We start from the raw sequence: 12,191 nt of genomic DNA on the forward strand, positions 1-12,191 counted from the left end.
CATAGCAATTAATTCCAAACAAAATAACAAACGTTTTAATTATTCTATCCCCTCCATTTTAAAAATTGATCTTTTTATGGATCTTGACCGCAAAGTAACAGTTGGATCTCATGGTTCTGGTAAACGAAATATAAAACATAATTTTCTGTGATTCGTCTATTTTTCAAACTACAGTTTTCACACACGCTCACAGATTTCTAAAAACAATTTTTCATGCTTATAATTGACGAAATTTGTTACTTGTTACCTATTTATTATTTAAATTTAAAAAATATCACATAATTTTCTTAGAATCGAGAGTTATAGTTGTGAAATAAGGAAAACCTCTTATATTCTGTATTGCAACCGTCATGAATTCACCCAGTTGAGTTTAAAACGTCGCCATCAAGAGTTTCCTTTCTTTAAATCATTGATCAATGCCCAAAATAAAGTCTATAAACAATTGGCCGAAGTCATCATTATTTGAATATTTATTTTCTTCGAAATTATTCATCCGTTTGGGTCTCTTGTAGCTGGTGAACACTTCATTACTTGTAAACATTTCTCTGCATAGCCAATGCAGAATCACCCCAATTTGTAACAATGTTGGTATACCAAGGGAATAGGGAATCTCTTCCTAATGAGGTACATTTAGTTCACCACAGTTAGCTTGTCCTTTTCTAAATCGAGTTCACAAGCAGAACATTTCAGGTGTCTTCTAATGATCTCGTTATCTATTTTTATTGAAAATTTCTTTACTCTGTTTGGTTGTCCTTTATTCATCATACTTACTTGTAAAACCTAATTTAGGTGGTAGGAAACCGTAAACTTTACTTGTTTAGTATTAGCACTACTACATCCTTACCAAACTTACAAGAAGCGCTTCTATCAATCCTAACAAAACTTGAGGAGGCAAAAAACAAAGAAGTAAACTAATCTTGGAAGAGTTATTAAAATAGATTGTTTGTAAACTTTAATTAATAATTTATCTATTTTTGCTTACGCCGTAGGAAAATGCTAAAAGTTTTGTGATTTTATGTGTTCTGGTGTAATCCACAATATTGCAGTGTGTTAGGGTAAATCCTACCATCTTATCCAAAGTGTAGGATTCCTTCAGATTCGATTAATCGGATACACTGATTACTTTCTTAACGTTTCGAACTGTACTGAGCTTTTAATTAGGCAGAGCTGAAACCTATTTTAACACTCAGCAATTCTCTTCATCAAAAAATATTCAATAAAGGTACGAAGGTTGCAACGTAATAATTCCTTAGTTTTAAATGCACAGTCCAGACATTTTCTCGAACCAAGTAGTCCAGCTACGACTTACATCGTTCTTCAGATATTTGGTCACTATCAGTCGCTAGTCAGTCCTATCCTAGCACTTCAAAAGAAACCTAAATTCAACAATCAATATACCATGATACTGAGCTCTTTTCATCCTTCAGTATTTCATGATTTATCACGCTAACTCATGTTATATATAATATAAGATGTTGATGATAATACAAGATAAAATAATAATAATTATTATAATTAATTCAGTCTCATATCTATAAATATATTATCTGTGTTCTTTACTCGCGAATCGGGGAAAACCTCTTTTAATAATTTAATAGTTTAATCTTTTCTGTAAACTGTTATTATCATGTAATTTGCAATTTTGACATCTATTTAAAATTAAAACTTATTGTAGTTAAGAAAATTAGGGTACTGGGTTCGAACAAGGCCTCTCACACAATAAGAATTGTGATACATTGCCTCCGTCCACAACAATTAATAGAATAGTTAGACAAAATGGAAACATTAATAAAACCTAAAAGGAAGTTAACATTGGAATTAGTACTCTTTATCAGTTAATGCAAAAACTGTAGCGGTTAAGAAGAAATCCATGCTTACATTATTAAAAAAAATCCAGTCCTCCTGTTAGATTCGCCTTACAGACTTGAGTATTTTTTTTGTAAAAACATTGTGTGACAGGCGGGAGCAACAGGAAAATGATAAATTTTGATCACAACAACAACAATGATGATGATGATGATGTATGAAAAGAAATTGTGTGACAGTGGAAACAAAATGATTCTGCACATACCTTCTTTACTATTATCCTGTAAGTCATTCATCACAACCTAACGAACACAACCTAAGGAAAGTGACACTAAATCACCCTTGTGAAATAACGCAACAGTTCTGACACTAACAAATCTCTTTATAAATTAATTTGGCAAACAATTATGAATGAAGACAATGAAGGTTTTAATGAATGAATTCTAGTAGATAGCCTTTAGTTTAAATATTAATTTGAAAAAGATGCTGTAATAAAATTAGCAAAATTTGTTCATTACACTTATTTATATTATTTAATATTAAATTTAAACTAAAAAAAATGCAATATTTATACAATTACCTAACATACCGAGCACGGTCCGGGGCTGAGCTATTTTAACATAAATGGAATAACTATTACTTTTACACATATTTATTTATGGGATGAATTAAATACAATAATTGCTGAAATTCAATTCTGTTCGTTTTTTATCTCTCAAATTGAGAAAATCTATAACATTCAGCGAAGGATATTTGGCAATGGTTCAGTGATTTCTGTGGTAAAGTATGTTTTTGGTGCTACGCCAGGTGTAAAAAAAATAATAAACTTTTGGTGAACGAATGTGCTACATAAAGTTGTATATAGTAAGTGCAGCAACGTTGGAGTTGCGTTTTGAGTTATTTCCATACGATATTTTTGGACAATGGATCCATTCTTGACAATAATCTCAAAATTGCCGCCTGCCACGTATTTTTTGAGCGACTATTCTCACTCACATGTCGAAACTTGAAGTTAGGGAGAGTCAGTTGGGTCGCACTAACCAACAATATTTCTACCAATTAGGAATTTATTCTAGTAAACTTGTTGTACAGGAGATCTAAGATGAAATAGGGAACCTAAAGTAAAGATCAAGTGGATTTCCCGAACTTTTGGATTACAACATAGTTTAATTATCCTGTACTTAATATACTTAAGCCACTGCTTATAACAGACTATTTTGTCCATTTCCACTCATTTCTTTCTATCACCAGACTAATTTTATTTTATTTTTGTATTAATCTTCCTTACAAACAATCTAGTTTTCTAATAACAGTATTTGTCAACAAACTACCATCTACTCCTTTTTGTTCATGTATTTGTCGAAACAAAAATTCAGTTTCTGAGTACATTTTATTTCTTCCTAACGTCTATTTATTCTTTCCTCAGAGCAATAGATTTTTCTTGTTCAATTTTATCATTCACTTGCTTTGTCTTTTATTGTTATTATTTTTATTAAGATGTCTTATTCTATGTGTGGGTCTAAATATTTGGTTTTGTTCTTTAACAATTCCAATTATCAGTTTTAATAATTGGAATTTTTCTTTAAAATAATAAATAAATAACCCTGCAATTAGAAACAACGTGTTTCAAACTTTATTCAATAGAAGTTCAAATTGTATGATTGTGAAAAAAGGAAAAGTGAAGCCAAATTAGAGAGGGAACAGAATGTCCAACTAGTCTGGCCCTAATCTACCTCCAATTATTAAGTCTGATTGAATTTCTAGAGAAGTCCTGCCTTTTTTTTTTTAATCTTGAACTTTAATTATCTCCTAATGATTTAATTACTGTCCCTGAAAATGTTATTCGCTAAATAATTAAAGAAAAAAGATCAATTTATTTAGATTGTCTCAAAACATTTGCTTCTCTTTCTTCTTTACCCAATTAGAATCTGATGAGTATAAATGATAGGAAATAGAATCCGTTGGATAAGTTTGCTCAAGGATATTTTTTCAGATAGTGCTAAGATTTAGTTAAGGAAGCTGGCTAAGTGTTAACGTTATCTCTCTTAATTTGGTTATTACTATTCATTCTAAGTTTGTAATTTTCTTTAATGAATTAAAATTTTAATTGGTGTTCATAGAAGCAGGCAGTAATAATGTTAGAAAATGTAGTTTACGGTTATATTCTTAACTATTAAACCAAATTTATTAATTCCAAAGTATTCTCCTTCATTCCTCTCATTTCCGAGCCACCCTTCTTCACCTTTTGTCTGCCAATTCTCTAAGGACTTGGCTCAACATCGACCAACCATCGCATACTAGGCCTCCCTGCTCTTTCTACTTCTCATCCCAGTAGGAGAGCTAGTGGAACAATCTCTTGGGAATTCTTCGCTTCTCTCTAGGACAGCAATTATCTAAACTTCCTGAAGCTTAACCATGATGAGCAGGTCTTTGATCCTACAAATTCCTCAATCTTCATTAATTAAGATATGTTCCATAATTTCTTCTTCAATCGGATTCCCTTTTCAAAAGGAAAGATCTGTTCGTTTAATAATTTATTTCTTAGTGACAGGTAATTGTTTATTCAATGTTGAATAAGATCTATCTTTAAATGTGATAAATGCTTCTTAAACATAATTTATCACCAAATTTAATTTCTAATTCTCCAAAGTATTAAATGGGAAAGTTGATGAATATCATTTTAATTTTTGAATTGCTGTGAAAAAATAATAATATTCATTAAAAAGAAATTGCATTATTTAAAAACGTATAATAACTCGCCTGAGTTTCGATCACCTAGCCTACCTTTAGATTCTTTTTTTCTTTAAAAATAAATGATTAATGAAATTTTAATTTTCAACTTTTATTTTGCAACGAAACAAAAATCTAGAAAGGAACCTGCTTTTAATAAAAGGATTAATTAAAGTATTTTATAAAAAGCCAGGAATTTATTATACCGGAACGTTTATCTTCGTTATATGTACTTTCAGCTAGGACATGAAGGTGTGGTATCTTAGCCGCAGCCCCAGTATACTTTTATTATGAGTTATGAGGACGAAGTTATTGTTACCCTTGGTGAAAGTAATCAAACTGATTGCTAGTGAATGGTTACTCAATTATTTTGTTAATAATTAGAACATTTGTCCCAAAATTACTTTTTCTTTTAACTTGTAGCATGTTTGTAGACCTACAACTTTTTATTTATTAGGAGATTAAGAAGTTTAGCTCTTCTGTACGGTCCAATTACTGGTGAAAAAAAATTGTGCTTTAGAACGTTGAGGATAATACGAGATGAAGTTGTGTGAGTGTCCACACCAAATTTTTCTTTTTAAAATTCTAGTTCAAAATTTAATATCGTAGCTGCTTTATTTAATAGAACAAATAAATTGAAATCTTGGCTTCTATAAAGCTGCTCGGTTTTCTTTCAGGGAAGAAATTCTCTGAGGTGACAAAAATATATGTACAGCATTTTTCATGCAGATATTAAAGAGAAAAAAAGAAGAATAAAAAATTTCTGTGGCTCTGTTGTTAGTTAATGAAAAATATATTTTAAAAATAGCAATAAACAAAGAGTGAACAAGTTATTTGCGTTATCAATACTCAAGGACAGGCAGTTAAGAAATACGTTGAATGCTCAATAGAGGGTACTCTGGTGTTCGTGTAATTGTGGTTGTGTTGGTATTATTGTCCATGTGTTTGTTGCCCCTCTCTCTTCTCTATTTCATACACTATCTGGGTAACATTGGATTTTTCTATTAGTATATCTGCGTCTGTGTTACCAGTTGGTTGTGTCGGTAAACGTACTGTAGTTTGTTTTGTTTTTTCCTTAGTTTAAGTTATTACTAGTTTAACTGTGCATCGCATCAGGCAACTTCTTCAAGAGATTCTTTTTAAATTGGTAATTTTCTTTTAAGTATTCTGTTTTCTTCTTATTACATTTACTATTATGTAGTAATAAGTATATAAAATTGAAGACTGTCGGTTCTTCTTTTGTTATCATTACTGTCAAATGTTGGAGGGAATTAAAATTCTGTGCTCGCTGTTCTAGCTGCATTCATAAATTACTGTAACCGTCGATGATGTTAAAAAAACAGAACAAAAACGAAGGTTCTTAAGAATTGGAATTATTTTATGCATCAATCTTGGCATTGCCTCCCACTGACCCCCATCACTGGTTGATCTTCCTTCAGCAGTGCCGACGTGGCGGGAAATATCCGCTCTCTTCACGACTAAATTTCTCCCCTTAATTCTGTGACTGTGAAAGCAAAGAGGCAGCAGAATCCTTTGCTTGTTTTAGAGTTAACTTTCTAGTGTGAAATGCCTGTACTTAAATTTAGATCTATGCAGGGAGGCACCTTGGACAGTCATTCCCGTAATAGGCGTCCGGCTCTATTACTGGACTATTCCAGGTTATTACTACTCTATTCCAGGTTATATTACAACAGGAAACTCCTCTTTATTGTCTGATTGTGTTAGTCCGATATGAGACTTTCGGTACCAGCAGATCAAAAGAAATGATACGCAAAAACTTCTGATAGAATACCTCTGGATCTTGCAATAAAGAGAGATTTTTTGTATTTGAACTATGACCAGGAGGACTGGCCTCTATTGGAGGAGAACAGAACCCAATCAGTTTCTAATTTAATCCAGCTGGGGCAGCAAGCAAGTTAAGACAAACTTGAGGGTGTAATGACGAAAGGAGGCCAAAAGGGTCTGTTGTGAGTTAATAGTTGCGTCTTTGTTTAGGAAGAAGGAATGTAAGTTAAAAATTACTTCTAAAATACGGTTTATCTTACTTAATTTCGTACAATTAATTGTTCTTCTCTTTTGAGACTAACAGGCGAGATAAGAACAGTTAATTTTTCAATGCTTTTGTTGAAAGATATCCTTTTCTAAGTCAAAAATTATTGTATAAATATTGTTTATGTGCAATATCATAAGACATGCTGGGAAAGTTGTCAGGAATTTTCCGGAAAAGGCATTTATTTATTTATTTTACTGTTACTATAACTATATTTACTGCCTACTTCAGGCAAACCACGATTATCTATTATCACACCATCAATGTGCATGGGAATATTTGTTAAAGGTTCGTATAAATCTAGTAAACTTTCATGCCCTTTTTTGGACGATCAAGAGAGAGGAGAAATGGTAATCTTCTGGAAAGGTAAAATTGGAAGATCGTATCTCGGTTAAGATTGAATATCTAGGTAGTTCTTCTCACGAAATATATATGGAACAAAGACTGTTATCATCTTAATATAAAATAAAAATTTGTTCTTATTTTCTACTTGAAAATAATTAGCACAAAAATTACGTTCGATATGTTTCACTATTACGAGATAGTTGACATTTTCTTTGTGATCGTTTGTTCCATTTTGCAGTTATCGTCCGGAGACGTGGCATTTGTCCCTTTTTTTCAGGTTGTTAAACTTTTAACTAATAAATAAAAACATGCGCGCCTTTGACTATATTTTCCCGCATTAAGGACCCAACATTTCACAATCAAAAATGACATTATGTGTTGGGGAACATTACCAAATTGAAAAAAATTAACTTTCAACAATTTTTCTGACTTATATTCAAGCTTAAGGCACTGCACTCACTGGGAAAAAAAAGTAAAGACCTCGAACAAGATTTACAAAACTGAACATTAACCTTATTTTTCTCTCTACCATTAATTAAAATAAAATTTTGAAACTCGAAAATCTCACCTTCAAAGAGAGGTTTCTCGTATTTGTACAATTACCAGGAGGACTGGCATCTGTTGGAGGAGAAAAGAACCCAATCAGTTCCTAACTTTATCTAGCTGGGGCTAGCAATACAGGAATGAAAAATTAGAAATATTAGATTCCTCTCGTTAAGCAAGCATCATTGAAGGAATTAGACCTTAATGAAATCTGATGAAACGTCGCTCTACCAAGTAAAGTTTTAAACGTGTCAAGTGTTCTTACGATTAAACTTGTATAATTAATCTCTCTCTTTATTTTTTGTCACTACCAAAACGAAAATCTAAAGAGCCAGCAGCTGGATTCAAACCAAAGATCTCCGCAAAGGAATCTAGTTCGATAACCCTCTAAACTAATCGCTTCCTTCATGTGATTTATTATCCTTATATTAAAGAAAAATTTACTTTTTTTGACGAGGAGAAAACCTAAAAGGTTGCTGAAATTGCTGTTGATTTTGTAATATTTCTAAAGCCTTTTTATTTTATTCATGGATTCAGGATAAGTAGATTTCCTTTTCAATTCCTAAAGTTGGATGATCACCTAAACTCTACAAAATGTGAGATAAATAATCGACAGACTGGTTTGTTTCTTAACTGTCATTAGTGCAAGCACTTGAATAATGCACTGTCATCACTAATGAACAAATTCTTCTTGTTATTTTGTTGAGATCTATCTTTGTTTATTGCGTTATAAGTTGACTTCTTAATTAAATGCTAATTTATTCTTTTTTTATCTTAATTTTTTGTATAACCGTTGGAGGAAAATCAATCTTGTTTATCTCATATACGTATTTCACAGGAATATATAGTCAAAAATTCCACTGGCATCTTTTAAAGAAAAAAAGAATGTCATTGCTATTTTCCTCGACTTATTTCTGTGAATAATGATAATTGTGTTAAAATAGCCAGTAAACAAATATTGTGGCTTAAATCCAGTTCGGTAAGCTCTCTCAAGTGTACGTAAAAGAAACTTTGTAGGTTATTATGAGTGTGAATATAGGCAGTGAATCCCCTATGATCTAAAAGATTTATTATGGCTCCTTAATGCGCTTCCCTCTAACTAGTGCAACCATATTTTGCACACAAAATCTATGAGTATACTGGTGAACCATATTTTGAAAAAAAATATGACAATAATGGCAATGAGTTCTGAAAAGAAAGTAAGAATGAAATGGGAGACGTAGACGAAGAATCTAACCGATTAAGTAAACTTACTTTGGACAACCAAACTAGACTTTGGCGTAGAAGGAATCGACGAAACTAAACTTTATCTGAAAAATAACGTTAAAAAGAAAGTAACTTCATGCTTTCTTAATAAAGAGTTTAAAAACTCAGCCATTATCCGTCTGCAAAGTAAACCTTGCTTCGCAGTCTCCTTAAATATCACCATAAGAAAACTGATTCCCAACTACTTAAAATTTGCGCCCGGAGCTTGTTTTTCAGCCTCCATTCTTTCGTTACAGCAATCACTGACCATCCCGAGTCAGTGAGCTGCAAGAACCTCCTTGGAAAAAAAAAAAAAATCTAAGGTCAACATCTGGATTCGAACCCTCGATCTCCGCATGGGAATTCAGCACACACACACACACCACTTAGCTAATTCCCTCCCAGACCCCCATTTGAAATCTATAATTTCAAAATTAGAAGTATAAACTTTTCTGTTTCTATGGTATGTCGCTGCAAAATTCTCAGTGAGTGTTTTGTGTCTCATTCAATGAATTATTCTCTCAATGGCGAGAGAACGCGTGAGTGATTGAGATAAGAGTTCCAATATTTTTTGTCTACATTTTTTAAATTAAATTAATTATTTTATGCCGTATACTTTGTGATTTTATCTCTCAGTTAATTTCAGTTAAAAAATCAAAACATTATTTACATTTTCTACTATCATACTACATAAATAATTCATTACTACGTTACAATACTATGAATAAATAAATAATTAATTAATGCTGAATATAAAAACAAACGTTGTTTGATCTTTTTCACTGATTAAATTTTACAAATTGAACGATTTTACCCTATGAAGTAATGTTTCTTAAATATTTCGTTATTTACTTTTTATTGATAAATTTTAGAGGGAAGATATTTTTTTATCTATGAATGTATAGATGACTTGATCAATCACATTTTTTTGCCAGAATTCTAACAATGAATAGTTAACTGTCAAGTAAACTGTTGTCTTATAAAATAGATTAAGGAAGTGTGGCGCTCCTGATATGTTTCAAAATTGAATTGTCATCAGGAAGTACTTGGTTGGGAATTTTGAATGAGGAAAAATCTGTTAAAAGCATTCGTTATTTCCGATATCAGCTCTTGTTTTTGTAGGATCTGTTACATTGACTCAACCTAATCGCCTCCGGATTGTTGAAAGCTAGCACCAGTATCTCTTGAGCTAGCGCTGTAAAAATTAAAGCTATCGCCACTTTCATCATCAAAATAATGAGAGTTAAGTTTTGGAGGTGCTAAACAGTTAGCACTAACACTAAAATGGGCTCAATTTTCCTCCCTATAAAAATGTTTAGATGGAAAAGTGTGCTAGCACCTCCATGGTATTTTCAATAACAAAAAATGTGCTTGTTCGAAACCGTTAGAGCTAGCGTCAAAACGCGTTACAAAAACTATATCCCTTATGCTATTTATATTCTAAAAATTAACCCCTAAAGAGGTAACAACCCTCTGTATTCGCGCTACAAGTTCTATGATTCAGGAAAATTAGATTGCGAAAAAAGTATCTTCTTTTGTGACAGTTCACACAAGATTAATCCCAAGGTTTGTTACCTTCTTGGTCAATCAGGCGACCTTGCAGGCTATCAGTTACTATGTAGTCAGCTCAAGGTTAGCGTGAGACTGATTGAAAAATCTTAACGAGTACTGACAGCCAAAATAAGATCCTCCAGCTCCGCCTGGAGCCTGGACTTGTAGTAGCAACATTAAGAGACTCCAGGACAACGCAAAAACAAATTTCTGAGATTCGCAACAGACTCTCCAAGACGCACTAGAATTGACTTACTCCACGAGAGACTGCGTCCATTATCCCCCGTACACTCCTATATCCAAAATTGTCTGCTCAAACTCTTTTCCATCCTAATCCACTCTGCCGCGACATAGCCTCCTACAGATCCTTCTACAATATACAGACACAGAAGACTAAAACAGATATTCCTCTAACTCTCTTCATTAGCTGCAGGTTTTTCCTCTCCTTTTTTTCCCTGCATTCCTATCCTGCTCACTTAACCTTTCTCGTTCCTCACCTGTTATGAAGGTTAAAATGTATTATACATTATACTTCATTATTTATTTTATGTATATATATCTGTTGAAATAAGAATAAGATCTTTTCTATCGGAATGTTTTAGATTATAACGGCACAATGGCGGAACCTCGCAAAATTTCAAATTCAATTTATAAACATCTACGAGTAAACAGTATTAAAATCGAAAAAAAATTTGAAAAAGTGTATAAATGTGAAAAATACATTTAGAAAATAGTTGATGGATTTTCAGGTCTTAAGTTACTGTCTGGTTCTTCTGTAAAACCAAAATGAAACTTAATTTATTTTTACTTGTCTTTATTTTAAGACTTAGCTCATTACAGAAAACACCGTCATCACTGGACAGTAATCTGAATGAAGCTCCGGTGGGAAAATCGAAGGGCGTGTAGCTGAATTCGGTACCTGGGATTTCTACGTGGAAATCTAGTACAATTACAACTGAGTAACGTTTCTGCTTCACGTTACTCATTTTTGAGCTATTTGGTTCGTACACTCACACTATATTTTCTTTTTTTTAAAAAAAAGAAACCACTGTATTGGACCCAGAGTACCTCAAATATGTATTTCCGGTGAAAAGCCTCTTTCAAAATTTTGATTAAAAGTTTAATTAAAGTTTAAGAGTGCGATCGCTCGTGAACTAGATACAATAACTATCGATGTTTCGTTTTTAAGTTATTATTTACATAAAAAGAATTACCAATTACCTTTCAATAACCATTTTCTTACAATGAAAGAAATCCCACATTTTGTACGAAAATCGAAAGAGAGAAAAAACAAATCAAGAGAAATTAACTAAAAAAGATTTCTTGTTACGCGTTTATTTTCTCAGGTTATTACTTTTTTATTAATTTCCAGTCTAATCTGAGCGGAAATTAAAAATTGAACTTCTTTTTTGGATTATAATTCTCAAAATTCTCGTAACAGCCAAGACCTACAGAAATAAGTTTTGCTGTTAGTTAACTAGAGTTTAGTGGGCTCTTTGGTGGAACATCTTTTTTTCATCTTTTTTTTTCCTTGTTTTATTTTTTCGATGACTCAGTTTAATTCTTTATCTTATTTTTAATTTTTCCTTTTTTATATTTATCTTTTTTCCGAGTTTCTTACTGCGGTGCGCGATAAATTAATCGCTTTTCTAAATGAATTAACTTAAACGAAAAAAAAAATTGAAGACGGAATTATTTGTTACATTTCAGTTTCTTTAGCGTAGAAATATTTTTAAATTTTTTGCTACCTCATTTTTGTACTTTGGCCAATAATACGATAATAGTAAAGAAAGTTTTTAGAATATTTCATTATTACTACAGTTTATCTTGGTATTTTCTGCACTTTGTTACCTATATCTTAGATTTTCTCATTAATTCCGAATGAGGTAAGTGGGCATTACTTTAGTATTCTGCACATAAA

The 12,191-nt window shown here is 32.0% G+C and overlaps 1 protein-coding gene across 7 annotated transcripts in view; it reads left to right on the forward strand.

The window, feature by feature from the left end:
* Positions 1-12,191, forward strand: part of PCB (Pyruvate carboxylase) — a 146,674-nt gene that overhangs the window by 99,167 nt on the left and 35,316 nt on the right. For 4 of the 7 annotated variants that reach the window (XR_012457563.1, XR_012457564.1, XM_074125151.1 and 1 more), the window contains exon 1: positions 5,524-5,683. The exons of 2 other annotated variants lie outside the window; for them this stretch is intronic. The gene's annotated coding sequence lies outside the window, so the exon portion shown is untranslated. Of the gene's footprint in view, positions 1-5,523; positions 5,684-12,066; positions 12,157-12,191 lie in introns of those variants that run through there. One more of the 7 variants, XM_074125153.1, reaches the window with a different exon arrangement.

Source organism: Rhodnius prolixus, unplaced genomic scaffold (genome assembly GCF_049639745.1).
Source record: "Rhodnius prolixus isolate KJV_2025 unplaced genomic scaffold, Rpr scaffold_3, whole genome shotgun sequence".
In the NCBI taxonomy this organism is placed as follows: domain Eukaryota; kingdom Metazoa; phylum Arthropoda; class Insecta; order Hemiptera; family Reduviidae; genus Rhodnius; species Rhodnius prolixus.